Consider the following 18636-nt stretch of genomic DNA (forward strand, 5'->3'; position numbering starts at 1 on the left):
TTCAGAGGCCCCAGAGCCTCAGAAAATGAAAAGAGCAGCATGAGGTGGGAGGAGAGGCCGTGGCGTCACCTGCCCTGGGAGATACTGGAAATAGGGAAGACACGGGACCAAGAGCCAGGAGACATCTGTTCCAGCCACATTTTGCCCCAACTGGGCCGTGCACCTCCGGACCAGTCTGTAAAATTAGGAGGGAGAGAGAGGAAGAGCACAGCGGGCTTGAGGTGTCTCCCAGCTGGGTGTTCTTTACTCTGAGGGGTATCCGGGGTGTGAAGTCCTACAGGAAGCGTCACTTAGCCATGGTGACAAAGCAGCAGGCCCCAGAATGGACATCCTCACATTCTTCTGAGTGGCACACACGCAGGGGTCTGGCTCCATCGGCGCTCACGGGCACCGCCAGCTACCCCAGGTTCAGTCATCAGACGGGACTTAGCGAGGGCCCTTGCTTGGCTCGGCTGCTCATTTGCAACAGCTGCAGCTTTTGCTGACGGGCTGGCTCCTTGTGGGCACTGGGCACCCACTGGAGGCCTACCCATGTTTCCTGCTGGGTCCTGACAGTTCTGGGGAGCCTGTGGCCTTCCCACAGGCTGCCAGGACAAGAGGCAGAGGACTCAAGGGTTCAAGTGGTCCTGCTTCTGGCCTTTCCTCTAAATGCAAAACTGAGGGGTGCCTGGGTGGCTCAGTCGGTTAAGCCTTCCGCTCCTGCTTTTGGCTCAGGTCATGATCTCATGGTTCATGAGGTCAAGCCCCACGTTGGGGCTGGGAGTACGGGGCCTGCTTGGGATTCTCTCTGCCCCTCGCTCTCTGCCCCTCCCCCACTCATGCGCACTCACACACTCTCCCTCTTTCTCTCTCTCAAAATAAATGAACTTTAAAAATAGATAGATAGATGGGGCACCTGGGTGGCTCAGTCAGTTAAGCGGCCGACTTCGACTCAGGTCATGATCTCGCAGTCCGTGAGTTCGAGCCCCGCATCAGGCTCTGTGCTGGCAGCTCAGAGCCTGGAGCCTGTTTCAGATTCTGTGTCTCCCTCTCTCTGACCCTCCCCCGTTCATGCTCTGTCTCTCTCTGTCTCAAAAATAAATAAACGTTAAAAAAAATTTTTTTAAAAAGATATCTTAAAAATAGATAGATAGATAGATAGATGGGGGCACCTGGGTGGCTCAGTCGGTTAAACGTCTGACTTCGGCTCAGGTCATGATCTCCTGGTTCATGGGTTCGAGCCCCTCGTTGGGCTCTGAATCGGAGCCCGGAGCCTGCTTCAGATTCCGTGTCTCCCTCTCTCTGTCCCTCCCCTGCTCATGCTGTCTCTCTCTCAAAAATAAATAAATGAACATAAAAAAATGTTTTTTAAATAAATGTGAAAATGTGCCTTTTTGTCCCAGGTCACCAGGCGGGAGCCTGGCTGATCCCTGGGGCCAACGTAGGTGGCAGGAGGACGGTGCTTATACCCTGACCCTTCTAATGCAGAGGACAGCACAGCCTTTGTGGGGGCCTGGGCGGCTCTGCAGAGGGGAAGAGGGTGCAGGCTGGGAAGGCAGCAGCCACTCAAACACGGCTCCTTAAATGCCCATTAGTAAGTTAATATCGCCATTTCCAGAGCCAGCAACATCCTCCATTCTTCTTAATTAAAAAGAGCTCCATGTCCTGGCAGAGCTGAGAGAGGGCTCTGAATGATTTACACACCAGCCCCGCTGCTTCGGCTAGGAAATCAGCAAGGAAAATTGATTGGCAGATGGGCCAGCCTGCCTGTCATGAAGGGCGCGCGTGTGTGCGCGGGAGGGGTGCGGTAAGGGGGGCTGGCTGTCCTGCTGACAGGCTCCGAGTGAGCAAGGCCAGCCACTCCCCCCAGTCCCATAGATCGCAGCCTTCTGCCAACACAGGGGCAGAAGTAAGGGGCAGAAGTAACCAGAAGTAAGCTCTCCTGCTTACTTCCTGCTGGGGTCCCTCATCCTGGCCAAACTATCTTTTTTTTTTAAAAAAAACCTTCATTTATTTATTTTGAGAGCGAGGAGGGGAGTGGGCAGGGGAGGAGCAGAGAGAGAGACAGAGAGAGAGGGAGAGGGAGAATCCCAAGCAGGCTCCAAACTATCAGCACAGAGCCTGAGGGGGGGCTCGGTCTCTCTCGAAGCACGTTGGGGATCATGACCAAAGCCTGAATCAAGAGTCAGAAGCTTAACCGACTGAGTCCCCCCAGGCCTCCCAGGGGCAAAACTATCTTATCTGGAGGACAAAAGCTTGGGCTGTGAGGTGGTTGTCCCATTTCCACCCAGGAGAGAAAAGGGCCACTCCTTAGAGGCTCCCCTTATTTCCAGATGGAGGCTGCTCACCTGCTAAGGAACATTACTGGCTTCTATTTGGTTATTAGCACTTACTTTGGGAGGAGGGTTTCTCAGGGCCCGCCTCTCCTTCTTTCTCTGCCTGTTAGCACCATTTTGTCCGAGCCTGATGGGATCCAAGGCTCTGGCCCCTTCATGGGGCTGGGAAGGGGCGGTGGGGGCCCCACAGGCTGGATTGCTGTGAGATGACACTAGAGAGCCAGGAGGTGAGAACAGTCACCCTCAGAGGCCCTGCCCCTCTTCGGCCTCTCCCTTCTGGCCAGGCCCAGGGGCAGCTTCTAAAACAGAGCGGGGGCGCCTGGGTGGCTCAGTCGGTTAAGTGTCCGACTTCAGCTCAGGTCATGAACTCGCGGTTTGTGAGTTCGAGGCCCGCGTCAGGCTCTGTGCTGACAGCTCGGAGCCGGGAGCCTGCTTTGGATTCTGTGTCTCCCTCTCTCTCAGCCCCTCCGCCGCATGCTCTGTCTCTCAAAAATAAATAAATTAAAAAAAAATTTTTTTTAAATAAAAATAAATAAATAAAACAGAGAGGCCTCATTCTCCACACCACGCCTCTGCTCACCTCCAAGAGCCCCTTGATGGGTGCCAGAGAGGCAGGGTCCAGTTCACCCTCCAGCTGGGAAGAGGGGCCGGTCCTCTACAGAGGTACAGAGTGGCTTTCACTCTGGCACGGTCTCTCCTCACCCCTTCCCCTTCTTCCCTGTTGCTTCACATCACAAACGCACACGCGCACACACACGTACATGCATGTGCACAAGCACGTGCACGCACACAGGCCCTCCTCCCCAGAGGTTCTGGAGAAGGGGCCGGGCGGAGGCATGTTAAAGAAGAGGGGTGGGGACTGTGGAACAGACAGCCTCCAGTGCTCTGCTTTAACCCCCACCTCTCCCGGGAGCCCGGCAATCTGCCACAACAGTGAGGTTGCCATCTGGTGTGGTGACCTGTGTTCTCTGTGCTAAAGACAGAGAGGAGGTGGGGAGGCATGGCGGACTAGTTGCAAGAGCGCTCTGTGTGTGTCTCTAAGGACAGATGTCAGAGAGCCCAGGAAAGGGGGGAGACGGGCCAAGTCTCGGGTGAATCAGAGGGCCTGCCCGTCCTTACCAGCAGGCACTCCTGGGGTGGGCTGAGATGCCCGGGGAACCCTCACCGCTCTCCTGGTTGGGGAGAGAGCAGCAGGGTCTGAGCCCTTGAACCCCCTTCTAGAACCCTGGTCTCAGGCTCCCAGGCTGGATCTCTTTCCGGTGTGACATTCCCCCTCCTCCCAGGGCTGGGCTCGGGCCTGTCACCAGGAGAATGTGTCGGCCGGCTCGGTGCACAAGGAGCTACTGGTTCCTTCCTGGACGTCACTGGGAAAAAGTAGAATGACACCTGTACTCGTGCCCTGACCTAATGGCTGGCACCCCAACAGAGACCAGCACCAGGGACCCTATGTGTCCTTTTGTCCTTGGTGGTCCTGGCCCAGAAAGGGCTCGTTGCTTCCTTGGATGCCGTCCCTCTCCATTAGTCCCAGCCTTAGGAGTTATGTTCTGAGACGTCCCCTGGTGCAGACTCCACAAAATTACAGGTGAGGGTCTCTTGTCAAACCTTCGGGGAGCGATCACTTACAGACCAAACCCAGCCCGCCGCCTGTCTTTGTACAGCTAGTGATCTAAGAATGGTTTTTACATTTTTAGATGTTTGGGGGGGACCAAAATCCAAAGACAAATATTTTGTGATGCATGAAAGTTGTATGAAATTCACATTTCAGTGTCTATAAATAAAGTTATATTGGAACACAGCCACACTCATTCACTTGTGTGGTGTCTGTGGCTGCTTTCCCACTACAACGGTGCAGTGGAGTGGTTGCAACAGACAGCATATGGCCCGCCAGGCACGAAATATTTACTATCTGGCCCTTTCCAGAAAGTGTTGGTGTTCCCCGACCCCTCGCCTAGGTTATTTGAAGGGAAAGCGTGGATGCCACCTTTCTCTTGAGAACCTGCTTCTCGCCTTGACCGGTTAAATTGGTCCAGCCAGATCTCGAGACAAGGGTAGGGAACTAACATTTGTTAGGCACCTACTGTATACCAGGCACGTTTTTTCTGTTTATCGCATAATCTTTACAGCAATCTTGAGACGAAGGAGCACTAACAGCCGCTTACGTTGTGAAGGCGCGGAGGCTCCGAGGGATTAGGAAATTGGCCAAGATCTTATAGCTACTCAGAAGAGGATCCTGGATTCAAACCCCAGTCTGGCTGTAGCCGAACCCCCGTATTCTCTCCAGGCCACCATGACTCTGAGATGACCTCCAGCAGCCCCGGAAGGGCCCACCCAAGTGGCTGCTGGTTTGGAGATCCGCCCCCTGAACAAAGAGGGGAATTGAGACTCAGGCTTTAGGTGCCCGGACTCCTCAGGCGCCCCGCGCCTGGTCTCTGGGTGAGGGGAGTGTGGTCCACAGGCAGCAACAAAGTGGCCCCAGTGGCGACTCCACATCAGCCCCTCCTCCCTCCTCCTGCCTGCTTCCTCCTCTCTTACTATCTATTTTCATCACTTATTAGCTTTTCTTCAGGAAGGTTCAATTTGCATTTAAATAGAAAGCCTCCGGAATGGCCCTGATATAATGTTAAGGTGCTAATTACAGATTCATTCCTTTTTAAATATTAAGGCACTTCAGTTCATCTCAGGGGTGATGGAAGGCAGACGGAACGCTTGGTGTGGAGGGGTAATGGACGTTGAGCTGTTTACTGCGAAGCACTTACAACTCCCTGCCAGCAGAGGGCAGAGAGGAGGTGTTCTGCAGACCCATGGGGATAGTGTCTTGGGAGCCTAAAATCAACCCCAAAAAAACCCAGCAATAATCCACAGCAATTGTCTCACAGCAATAATCCTTGAAAGAAGCCAGAAGACGGCCAGCGGGATGGAAGCTGCTAGTGTGGGGCACAGGGACACCCTCAGGTTGCCGGTTTCGTGAATTGCTTGTAAGCATTGCAGGGCAGGACCCATGCCTGTCTTGGGCACACCTCTTTCCCAACACCGAGCCTGCGGTGGGTACTCCAAGAACCCTGAATGAATGACTGAATGAGTGAGTCCACCAACCAATCAATTATGAAAGAGATCATTCAGCTACTATTATGAGTCAGGCATTGTACTAGATGATTTTCACAAGCCTCCTCGTTAAATGATTTAGTCCTTTGCATTTCCCCCAGAGCCGTGTAGATGGTCCACGAATTCTCTCTCATCTTGAAGAACAGGACTTTGCATTTTACCTACTGATTTAAAATGTCATATTCCCATGCGATGGTCAGTCACGATAGTAAGATCGGGAGGGAAGTCAAGTTTCAATATTCCCCTTTCATAGGTGAGGAAACAAACCTGGAGCAGGTGAAGAGCCTCAGAGCACCCAGGGTGGGAGCTCAGCCAGGACCGGAACCCTGGTCTCAGGCACCCAGCCTGGGTCTCTAACTTGCCCTTGGCCCCAAGTTGCTGGGGAGTCCAAAGTGCTGCCCAGCTTCTGACCAGGCTCCGTGCTTGGGCCCCAGGCAAGGTGCTCACTGAGCTGGCGGCCAGGAGGCCTCTCTTTTCCTGCCTCCGCACCTTGGCTTAGTGCTTCTCTGCTGCATACCTTCCTTCCTGCGTGTCAAAATCCTACTCATTCTTCAGGGCTCGGCCTCAATGCCACCTTCTCCAGGAGCCTCACGCTATCCCTGCAGGTGACAGTAAGCTCTCCCGTGTTCCCATAGAACTTTCTGTAAGAGCCACTGTGTTAGTACTCAATGACTGCCTTGCACGGTAATAACCATCCCCGATATTCTTTACACATTTTATAGGATCGAAAACATTTTTTTTAAGTTTATTTATTTATTTTGAGAGAGACAGAGCAAGTGCGATCAAGGGAGGGAGGGGCAGAGAGAGAGAGGGAGAGTCCCAAGCAGGCTCCCTACAGCCAGCGAGGAGCCTGAGACGGGGCTGGAAACTGACGCCCGGAGATCATGACCTGAGCTGAAACCAAGAGTCGGACACTCAACCGACTGAGCCACCCGGCGCCCCTATAATTTCTATAGCAGTAATAATAGTTAATAAGTGTATGGCGGTTGTCACTGTCATGAACTGACCTAAATTTTATGGGTGTGTGCAAGTGGAATTTCCTCATCTTACAGGTGAGGAAACGGAGACTGGAGGGGCTAAGCGACCTGGCCAAGGTCATGCATCCAGAGTAGGGTCCCGAACCCAGGAGTCTTCATACCCATCTGTGTAGACGTCCTATCACTCCCACCAGATGGAAAGCATTTAAAAGCAGAAACCGTGTCACGGGTCATTCGTGTTGCTCTTCCAGAGCCAAGCACGACGACTTGTAGGTAGTCAATATTGAATACCGGGAACTGAATTCGGACCAGAAGCCAGAAGTCCTGGCTATTGGCTGTATGTCAGTCATTCTGTGCCCTAGACACGGATCTTTGCATTTTACTATCTGGGTTAAAACTGGCTGGAAAGGAGCCCTGAACTTCAAAGCCGGAGAGGCACAGCTGAGGAAGAAAGGCGCTTTGAGACCCTCTCCTCTCCCCACTCTCCCCATCTCCTGCCAGCCTGTCTGGGCCGAGCCGTCCCCCCACCCCCACCCCCACCCCCCTCCCCACCCCGTTAGCCCACTGCCTGTCTCCCCAGCGGCAGGCACCACTCGGCACAGACAGATAGAAATGAAACTTACCTGACCCCGGGGAAAAAAGGATATCAGGTGATCATCTGCCAAAGACAAAGGAGGGGAAGGGGCTGCAGAAGGTCCCTCAGGGGTTGGCTCCGAGGCTCCTCCTAGGATCCCCAGGGTCCTGAGGGCTTCTTCCACAATTCACAAGTCCACGGCTGCTGCCTCTGGCCCAGGAGCTGGGATACAGCCGGGCCCGGCGGCAGAGGGCCCCACCCCAAACGCACGGAGGGAGGCTCGGGGACCCCTGAGCTCCAGGAGGCCTGACCCCCCACCGAGAGAACCCCAGCACACTGGCCAGAGCCCTGGCGTCTTTGCCTGCCTCCCCAGCGGCCGCGCCTGAGCCGCCAGGGCCCGCTCTGGAAGGGGAGAGGGTGAGGGGGCGGACACGCTCTCACACACAGACAATAACTGCCATGGAAACTAACCAACAAAAAGAAGATTTAGGGAGCCGGACTCCTCTGCCAGATGGGAGAGAATGGAAGCAAGAGAGAGTGGGGAGGGCGTTTCTGCACCGGGCCAAGGCCCACCTTGGCCCTAATCCATTGATGGCAGGTTTCCTCCCACTGGGGTGGGGGTGGGGGGCTGTGGGCAAAAGGCACCGGTGGTGGGGTGACCTTTTTGTGCCCCAAATAGCCACCCATGCATACCTTTGCCTTTCCATGCTTGGATGGGGCATCAGCGTTCAGAGAGGGTAAGCACCTCCCTCAGAAACACTCAGCATCGTTGGCAAGGCCAGAGGCGTTCTACCAGGTCAGGCTGAACCCTTCAGGGCAGTTTGGATCACTTTGCTCGGAGGGATGGCTCACAGAAGTTTCTTAGATGAAAAGTCCAGTATTTCAAGGGATTAAAAAAAACAAGGCTGCCTTTTAAGCCTGGCTTCCCCTGTCCATGAAGTTAAGCAGAGCGTCTAGCCTAGAGAGAAAGCAGGCGAGCAGGACTGACACTACATGTGCTTCTCCTTTCTAGGACTTTGAGTTGCGGGGGGGGGTCTGGGGAGATGGGGAGGCTGGGGGGATGGGAGGGCGATCGTCTCTCTGGAGGAAAAGAGGATCTAACGAGGGGAACATTTTTGTATTCTCTGAGCAGGTACTGTTGGGGTAAGAATGTAAACCGAACACCAGATATCCACTCCCCCAACTCTTGAGCTGTGAAACCAGGGGCAAGTTTCTTCGTCTGTAACATGGGACCAGTGAGGTTTCGGAGAGGGTTAAAGGGGGTATGTGTCTGATGCCCTTAGAACAGCGCCCGGCATATAGTGACGGCCACTGTTATTGCTGTTTTCAGTCTTCCTGGTCCTCTGTTTCCTCAGCAATAACACTGAGATAGTAACACCAGTCTGTCTCATGGGAGTTAAATGTGAGGATTAATTATGAGATCATACTTGATGGGGTGGCTCTAAGGGTATAAACATTTGTCAAAAACCATCCAACTGTGGATTTGACTGTATATAAATGACACCCGGATTTTTACGTGAGTTTAGCTAACTAGGTTTGTCAGTCATGAACATTTCAATGCAGGCAATACTCACTCCCTCATTTTATTTTTATTTTTAAGTTTATTTATGTATTTTGAGAGAGAGAGAGAGAGCAGGGGAGGGGTAAAGAGAGAGGGAGAGAGAGAATCCCAAGCAGACACCGCTCAGTCAGTGCAGAGCCAGGCACGGGGCTGGAACTCACGAACTGTAAGATCAGGACCTGAGCTGAGATCAAGACGCAGACGCCTGACCGACTGAGCCGCCCAGGCACCCCCATACTCACTCCCTTCTTAGGCACTGGCCCTCTCCCCATAAAGAGAGGAAGGAGAGTGAATGATAGAAGTTGAAGAGAAGGGTTGCCTAGGGAGGGGGTGCTTGTGCACAGGCCATATTGATGATGTAGGTGACGGGCCGCCTGTGGAGACTCAAAATATTCTGGATGTTTCCTGTGGCTTGAACATCAATTTCTCAGCTGCCGAGGCAACATCTGGGTAGCTGAGTTGCCGTTAGTGACGCGGCTCCTCATTTCATAACCTCGTATGAGAGAGCGAATGGCACTCTGGTTTGCTTTAAACATCTGTCCCAGGAGCCACGTCATCACCACGGCCCCTCTGCAATAACTACCCCTTTGTCTCCCAGACTCCCCTCTGAGCTGCTCTTTGGCCCCTGAACAGAGTGGCATGGTGACCATTGGCTGCAGGCTGTCACACCTAATGAAGCATTGGCCCGGGGTGACAGCTGTCCATCAGAACTGTGTGCCACATTAGAAACGCCTGAGAGATCGCTACGGCCCAATTAAAGAGAAGGGGTGTGCATGTGTGCGTGTGTGTGTGTGTGTGTGTGTGTAAGGTGACTGAAGGGGGTGGAAAGTAGAATGTAATTAAGAATCAAGTGAAACTGATCCCTGGAGACAGATTACAGACCACAGGCAAACCGCTTGCCTAAAGGAGAGCTGCTTGGGTGAGGCTGGAGATTGGTGCCATGCTGCCGAACGGCCCCAAACCAAAGGGAAGCTTGCCGATCCCTGTTTGTCCTGTGGGGCGATGCCTATCAATAAATGACTTCCACAATCCATAATCTGAGAATAATGTGAGACTCAATTTGTGATGATCCGTTCTAAGCAAATATTTGGAGGCTCTGGCATGATGTTCACCTCCGGGGGCAGGGAAGAGAAGGGGAAGAGGCGGGACCGTGGAGCACAGGTGGCCATTAAGAGGACGGTAGCCCTAAATGACAGTTCCCCGTGTGAAATCCTGGGGACGAGGAGGCCTGGTGCTCAGCCCAGAACCTTTCCGATGATGAAAACGACTCTTTTGGCAGTGGTCTGATATTAGGTGATGAAATTAAGGAAGCGTGCTCCGGTTGAAATTAGCAGGCTGGGGTCCGGGTTAAACAGCAAACAAAGGAAGGCAGCCCGGAGTCAGCTGGGGTGCCGGGATACAGATAAGTCACAAAGCTGGCTTTATCCGCAGGTGTCAGGATTGATCAGCCCAGGGTCTATTTCCAAGGCTCTTCTCTACTCAGCCACCTCCCCTCCCAAAAGAAAGAGGCCCAAGCTGAAATATAAAAAAGGTGCGGGATCTGAAATCCTGCCTAATTTAAGCTCTGCTCACAAAGAAGGCCAGAGAGCACAGGGAGGGGTGGAAATCAAGTAAGTAAATGTCAGCCCTGTAGTTGGGTAGAAGCCATTAGCCAGGCAGAGCATCCAATTAGAAGGCATTGAATTAGAGCAGTAAAAGAGGGGGCCTGACATCAGAGGGCACGGCGGGGAGGGCCGGGCGAAGTGGGCAGGAGGGAGCACGAGGCAAGGCAGCAGTCGGAAGAGGATTAGCGTAAGATGTGCAAATGGCGGGAGCAGATGCCTCCCAAACGACAGAGCCCCCATCCAGACACCCTTCATAAGATGCCCACACGATTCCTTTGTCCTCCCCCAAATCCTGTCTCAGGGAGCCCCGCCATCTCACGGCCTCTTTTGGAAAAGATTTCTCCCTTCCGCCTGAGCCCAGAGACAAAATGGGTAGCTTTCAGCCACTCCAGGGTTCGCACAACAGACAAAGGAAGGGAGCAAATCCCTTGGCAAATAGTGCCCGGGAGATTTCATTTTTCCACTTTTCAATCCAAACCTACTCAAAGAGATTCAGAAATACAGCTGTCTGCTGCACACGCGAGAAACGGGAACTTTGTTCGCATGGAGGCGTTTTCGTTTAATGCTGTAATAATTCTTTTGTAACGTGTTTGCCAAAGTTAAGTCTTTTTTTTTTTTCTTTTGCGTAAGCTCTGTTCCTTTGTCCAGGGGAGGAAAAGATGAACATCTCTCCCTTTTCTCCTAAATTGGAAGATTTCAGATTAAGTCTCTTAAAAGCCACATATGCCCATGTGCCACTGATTTCCAGGATTGAAGTGGGAGGAAACCCACTGTGAAAATGAAAAGAGAAAGTAGCTCTGATTTAGGATAATCGAGTCGCATATTTGTCATTTAACAAATAGCTAACGGGCACCTCACAAGCACAAAGCAAGAATGGTTTACCAGAGGTCCGGTATGGTCTGTGTGCTTAGGAAGCTTCTAGGCTCCCGAGGGTATAAAACACAGGACTTAGGGGCACCTGGGTGGCTCAGTCAGTCAGGCGTCTGATGTGGACTCACGTCACGATCTCATGGTTCATGAGTTTGAGCCCCGCGTTGGGCTCCGTGCTGACAGTGCGGAGCCTGCTTCAGATTCTCTGTCTCCCTCTCTCTCTGCCGCTCTCTCTGTCTCAAAAGTAAATAAACAAACATTTTAAAAAACAACAAACCAGCAAACAACATAGGACATACATCTCCAGAGTGGAAGGAGGCATGTGTTAGGCGACACATGATTGGTCTGCTCTTCGGGAGTGGAACGGAAGAAGAAATCATAGTTATCTGAGAATGCCAGAGAACACCTAGTAAGAGAGGTGGTCTTTGACCCAGGTCCTCAAAGGGGTGTCAGATTTGGGCGAAGAAGAGTGGAGGGCATTCAGGCAGAGACAAAGTAGATCCACGTTTGCAGACTGACCATAGATTTTCAGATGAAATACAGGACACCTGGTTAAATTTGAATATTTACACACATATACTAAAAATTTATGTGTCATTAATCAGAAGTTCTGATTTACCTAAGGGCATCCTGTATTTTTTATTTACTAAATCTGGTAATCCTGTGACAGGAGCAAACGACCACTCTCCCAGGTCAAGTCCCTGCAATATTCCAGGTGCTTAAATGTGTTATTTGTTACCCACTGCAACTATCTCTACGAAGGTAGTGCCCTTTTACAGGTGGGGAAAGGAAGGTTTACAGGGCTTCAGCAACTTGTGACTCTGCTCAAACGGTTAGCCAGTGGCAGAGATGATTTCACCCTCAGCTGGACCAGCTCCCAAGATGCCTTTCGAGTACCGAAAGGCCAGGGGAGGGGAAGGGAGGCGGGGGGAGGCAGAGCTCTCCTCTGAGCAAGGGAGTGAAATGATCAGAGCAGCGCTTGGAATACCGGTCTGGCAGCAGACTGCAAAATGGGTTTGGGCCAGGTGGTGGGGACGGGAGAGAAGGACGCCATGCAGTTTTCCTTTCTACGGTGCTTTGCGGAGCACCTGCTAGGCACCAAGGGCGTGTTGATGAAAAGGAACAGCAAAGTCTTTGCCTTCTAGCCTAACAGATTGACAAGCAACTGATTTCGACAAAGGGTGATGGGTTCTTTTTTTTTTTTTAAGTTTATTTATTTTGAGAGCGAGAGAGGACATGGGGTGGGGTGCAGGGAGAGAGGGAGAGAGAGAGAATCCCAAGCAGGCTCTGTACTGTTTGCACAGAGCTTGATGCAGAGGCTGATGTGGGGCTTGAACCCACGAACCTCGAGATCATGACCCGAGGTGAAACCAAGGGTTGGAGGCTTAACCAACTGAGCCACCCAGGCACCCCAAGGGTGAGGGGTTCTATGAACGAGGAAGTTGGCCTACTTTGAAGATTGTCCAAGTAGCATACTTGAGGGGACAGGAGGGTTGAATTAGAGTCATGGAAACGGGCATGTACATTGCTTTTGTAAACCAATATATTTAGGACATGACCAAGTGATTTAATTCTTAATTATAAGGATAGTTGGAGGGGAGTGCCTGGCTGGCTCAGTCGGAAGGGTGTGCAACTCTTGATCACAGGGCTGTGAGTTCAAGCCCCACGTTGGGTGTAGAGACAGCTTAAATAAATTTTTTTTTAAAAAGGAGAAACATAGATCATTAAAATCCAGTGATTCCCTCCAAGTTCTAATTACATGCTCCCCCCTCCTCCGTGGGCTGTGGACGTATTTGTGTCTATTCAGACACCAAACAGTAAAGCATAGTGGCTAAGAGTAAAATCTCCAAAGACTTAAATGTAAGAGCTGCAATTATAAAACTCTTAGACGAAAACAGAGGGATAAATCTTCGTGACCTTGGAATAAGCAATTTTTTTCAGATTTATTGAGATACAATTGACATACAACATATGTAAGTGTCACATGTATAAGTGATGATATGTATATATTGCCAACTGATTACCACAGGAAGATTAGTGAACACCTCCATCGCCTCACATAATTACCATTTGTTTTGGTGGTGATAACATTTAAGATCTATTCCGTTAGCAACGTTTTTTAAAGACTTTATTTACTTAAAAAATTTTTTAATGTTTATTTATTTTTGAAGGAGAGAGAGAGAGCATGAGCAGGGCAGGGGCAGACAGAGAGGGAGACACAGAATCGGAAGCAGGCTCCAGGCTCCGAGCTGTCAGCACAGAGCCCAAAGCGGGGCTCGAACTCACAAACTGTGAGATCATGACCTGAGCTGAAGTCGGACGCCCAATAGACTGAGCCACCCAGGCCCCGCTCCTAGAGATTTTACTTTTTTTTTTTTAAAGTACTCTCTACACTCAATGTGGGACTTGAACTCACAACCCTGAGACTGAGAGTTGCAGGCTCCACTGACTGAGCCCGCCAGGCGCCTCATCTTAGCAACTTTTAAGTATGTCATGAGGCACCGCTAACTATAGTCAGGCAGCGGTTTCGTGGCTATGACACCAGAAACAGAAGCAACAAAAGAAAAAAAATCATTTGTTCCGTACTTTATTTCTTTTTCCTTTTCTTTTCTTTTCTTTTTCTTTTTTCTTTCTTTCTTTTTTTTTTTTGCCTTATAATATTCCATTGTATTGGAATAATATTCCCTTCCACTGACACATATTTTTATCTCTTCATCGATTGACAGACAGGGTTTCTTTGGGGGTGATGAGAATGTTCCCAAACGGACTGTAGTCAGGAGTGCACAGCTCTGTTTGGTAAAAGCCACTGAATTGTACGCTGTAAATAGTTGAATTGGATGGCATGTTAATTGTCTCTCTAAAGTTTTTGTTTTTGTTTTTGTTTTTTATTTTTCTTGTTTTTTAAGAGCAAAGCTGTGGCGCGCCTGGGTGGCTCAGCAGGTTGGGCATCCGACTCTTGATTTTGGCTCAGGTCTCACGGTCTCACGGTTTGTGGGACCGAGCCCCATATGGGGCTCTGTGCTGACAGCTCTCTCTTTGGAATTCTTTCTTTCCCTCTCTGCCCCTCTCCCGCTCTCTCTAAACAAACAAACCTAAAAAAAAAAAAAAAAAAAAAAAAAAAAGCAAAGCCAGTAGCATCATGTAGATATGGGTTTTTGTATCCCAGTTCTTCATTTGATCTTGAGTAAATCAACTTTCTGGGTCTCAATTTTTCTTCATCTGTACACTCAGGATTATTATAGTACCTATTTCACAGCGTTGCTGAGAGAAGTACATGAAATAATGCATGTGAAACACTTAGCACAGTTCTGGGCATACGATAAGCTTTTAATTAGCGTTAACTTAGGCTGCTAAGTTTGGGTCAGTACCAACTTGTTGTGTGACCATGGACCACGCTTCATTCTAGCACCTTAACTTGTACAAAAGCATGCTTCGGAAGCTTCATGGGACTGTGCGTACCTTTAAGGGAGTTAACAGCTGTATCATTCCATACAGCATTTCAAAATCAGTAAGTATATCTCTTAGTTGTCGAAATGCAATCCTCGAAATTAAAAACAAAACCAGAAAACACCCGTGGTTCAACTTTGGTTAAAGGTCTCATGGCAAACTCAGCATGGGGTATTTATATTAACGTCGTACCCTTTGGGTGGAATGCTATGAAGACATCGTTGGTAGGTCTGGGACCGAGGAAAAGAGGGTATAAAGGGGTAACCGGGACAGAACGGCAAGAAAAATTTCTTTAGCTTCCACATAGGGTTTTTTTTTTCCATCATTTAAATGCGAACCCCTGAACATTAAGCGCTTATATTTACACGTGCAAGTGATGCTGTGAGAACACAATCGCTTATGCACATATGCGAGGATTGGAAAACACTGTAAAAAAAAAAAAGCATAGAGCAAAAAAGAAATCATTCAGAGTAGCAACTTTAACAGCTGAAATTTCTTCTCATCCTCTTGTCTGACTTAAATGGAGAAAGGCTTACCGGTGCCGAGAAGACAACCAACTAAAGGGCTCACAATTTGGGCAAAAGAAACACTGCCTGCATTAATAAGACGCACTACTTTTTGAATACGTGCCATGTACAAAGTATTTCTCATATATTATCTACCGCACAGAGCCCACGCAGGGGAGGGGGACTTATTTGAACTCCCATTTTATTTATTTATTTATTTTATTTTATTTTTTTTTTTTTAAGGAAGGAGCAATCTCCAACGTTTATTTATTTTTTGGGGACAGAGAGAGACAGAGCATGAACGGGGGAGGGGCAGAGAGAGAGGGAGACACAGAATCGGAAACAGGCTCCAGGCTCCGAGCCATCAGCCCAGAGCCTGACGCGGGGCTCGAACTCACCGACCGCGAGATCGTGAGCTGGCTGAAGTCGGACGCCCAACCGACTGTGCCACCCAGGGGCCCCTGAACTCCCATTTTAAAGGTGAGAAAATGGGGGGAGCACTTGGATGGCTCAGTCGGTTAAGCAGCCGACTTCAGCTCAGGTCATGATCTCGAGGCTCGTGAGTTTGAGCCCCGCGTCGGGCTCTGGGCTGACAGCGCAGAGCCTGGAGCCTGCTTCGGATCCTGTGTCTCCCTGTCTCTCCGCCCCACCCCCACTGGCATTCTCTCTCTCTCTCTCTCTCTTTCTCTCTAAACTTTAAAAATAAAAGAAAACAAAAGCTCTTTAAGCAATTGTTTTGTTTGTTTTTTGCTTTTGCCCCCAGCTTCTTTATGGACAGGAAGATCCCTAGATTATTTTTTAGAGAGAATGACAACTTTCCCACGCATAGTCTTTCTATGTCTCAAACGTGGATGCCTTGTTCTTTGAAGCATGGATTCGTCCCTGGCTCTTATTTATTATTTTTGTGTCTTCACGTGATTCTAATGGGGAGCCAGGTTGAGGACCACTGGATCAGGGGAACCTGTGTGGGAATGATTCTGAACCTTCAGTCCAAACTTGCGTCGTGCAGGCCTCCGAGGACATGCTCCGTCTCCACTAGCGTGGCCAGATCAGATCTGCCCAGAAGCTGCTGGGCCTTTAAGATAAAGAAGAAAACTGCTCCCTTACTAGGACTCAAGGCAGCCCAGCCAAGACTCTTGCATGGGAGGCTCCTGTTAGGTAGATAAGAAGACCAAACCCGGGCTCTCAGCCAGGAATCCCGGGGTCAGGCAGTTGTTTAACCAGTTCAATAGTTGTGTGAACAAAACGTACCACTGCGAGCAGTTTGTGGAATTTGATCCCAGGAAAACCAGCCCTCCTCCCGCCCCCGCCTGGCGGCCTGGACCGTAAACACGGCCGATTAAGCATCCTAGCTCTCGAATCTGACTGCTTGTTCTTGGAGCATCGGATGGCTTGGGATGATTCGACCCCAAACAAGCTGGGAGAATCTGTGTCACTTTGGGAAACAGAGGAGAGAGACATCCAAGGAGAGCAACAGGAGGGCAATCAGCAGCTACAGAGTCTCTTTCCACTCATCCCCAAGGTGACGCTCATGGTTATGAGGTCAGAGACACATAAGAGTCGGCAGGGAGGCCCTTGTTTTCCCGAGGAGGAGACAAAAGGGGAAACCTTTCCATATATGCAAAATTATATTTAAGATTCTTTGCTTAAAAAGCCAAAGAGGTATGGGGCGCCTGAGAGGCTCAGTAGGTTAAGCTTTGGACTTTCACTCAGAACATGATCTTGTGGTTTGTGAGTTTGAGCCCCGCCTCAAGCTCTGTGCTGACAGCTCAGAGCCTGGAGCCTGCTTCAGATTCTGTGTCTCCCTCTCTCTCTGCCCCTCCCCTGCTTGTGCTCTGTCTCTCTGTCTCCCCAAAATAAATAAACATTAAAACTTTTTAAAAAAAAAGGCAAAGAATTATATAACATTTCAGGAAGATTCTACCGAATATGGGTCCCCATAACACTGCCATGGGCCGGGTTCCCTAGGAGCCGAGCCTGAGATAGGCACTTGGGGCCTATGACTTTTTAAGAAGCATTCTTCAGAAAGGTCTGTAAGGTTCTAAAGCAGGATGAAGGGGAAAAGCCAGGCAAAATCCAGCCTCGGCCTGATTCCCGGTGGATGTGTGGGCGGGTGGGGTCCTCTGGGTCATAAATAAAATTGTAGAGTTGTCCTCTCCCCACCTTGACGCCAAGGGGCCGGCCTTTCGTTTTTCCATGTCAGTTAGTCTTTGGCTGCGGGCTGCCCAGGGTGGGTATAAACTGAGCAGGAGAAGTGGCCCTAAGCAGCTGAGGGCAACTCTCAGGAAGAGGGGTCATGAGATTTCAGCAGCCAGCCCACCCAGCAGAGGAGGGGGCAGGGAGGGTCGCGGGGGGCACACTGGGCCATGGAAGGAAATCTGGGCTGAGCACCAAAACAGCATCCATGGACACACTCTGGACAAGGTATACTCCTCTGTCTGTGTCTTTGGTTTCCCCACTGGGTCATGGGCTTCTGTGTCATTATAGCCCAGTTTGTAGCACAGGGCTTGGCAACTAATAGGCTCTCTGTAAATTTCAGCAGAATGATTCACTGGAGGCAAATTGCCCCTGCTTTCAAAGAGGCAGACGATAGTTTATCTGAAAAAAAAAAAATGGCCAGCTAAGTGAGGTATCACTGGGCTTAAGGTCACGCTGGACCACAAGGGAAGACGGACAGAAGACTCGTTGAATGCAGGGAGGCAAACTTCCATCGTGAGCCAGGTTTGCTGAGGATGCAGATCTATTCATCTGAGCAGTACTGCTCCCCCACTTTGGGAGGGCATATCACATCAAAAAGAACCTTTTGATGGCTTCTCAGAAGCAGGAGACATATGTGCTGTCACTGAGAATTAATTGTAGAAATCCTAGCCTAAGGAAATGCCCACATTTCTCCTTTTTGCTACCGAATTTGGTATAAGCAAGAAGTAGACTGGCAGATGATTAGCGATGTGTTTCCTACACCTCTCCAAATGGCCTACTTTTGCAAGCAACGTCCCACCTTTAAATAAAGCTGCTGGCAAATGCAGAAAGCTGCCTGTGTTCTTTTGCCAAGTTGCAGTACTGGAGTTATAAGTGAAATACAGTACAGGAAATCTCTAGAATCTGCATGGCCGCCATTACTCCGATAAAGAGAAACCCCTTGACCCTGGGATCTCACATCCTGGGATGCTCTGTCACTTTACACACTTGTCAAAAGTCAAGCAAGATGCATGATACTGTCTGACTCCTAAACACGGCTACGAGAATGGATGGCGGAGACCGTGGGCAAGCTGGTTGGTTTCGAAACAAAAATCAAGAGATAGAAGCATTGAGAAGGGAACTGTTAAGGACTATTTCACCAGGTCTCCATTAAAACAAAGCAAAATAAGGGTGACCATTAGTGGAATTTGGGGGATGAAAGTGACTTTGGGGCTAGAAAATGCACGAGGACCATAGATTTCAGATGGGCTCTGCTAGAATCACCACGATGTTGATGCGAGCACACCTGCCTGTTAAGCGTGCCTAAGCATGCTCTTCCCGTTCTGGCACGTTCTGGTTGGGGTCTGATGGGCACAAGGGGGAAAGTCGAGGGGCTTATCCAGGTACAGCTTGTCTGGGCCACAACCTGTCGTTGAGAGAGAAGGGGTGGGATGCTGGCAAAGAAAGAAGAAAAGGACACCAGCTGATACAAACTGGCACTT

The sequence above is a fragment of the Prionailurus viverrinus genome, chromosome F1 (assembly GCF_022837055.1).
Source record: "Prionailurus viverrinus isolate Anna chromosome F1, UM_Priviv_1.0, whole genome shotgun sequence".
Classification (NCBI taxonomy): Eukaryota; Metazoa; Chordata; class Mammalia; order Carnivora; family Felidae; genus Prionailurus; species Prionailurus viverrinus.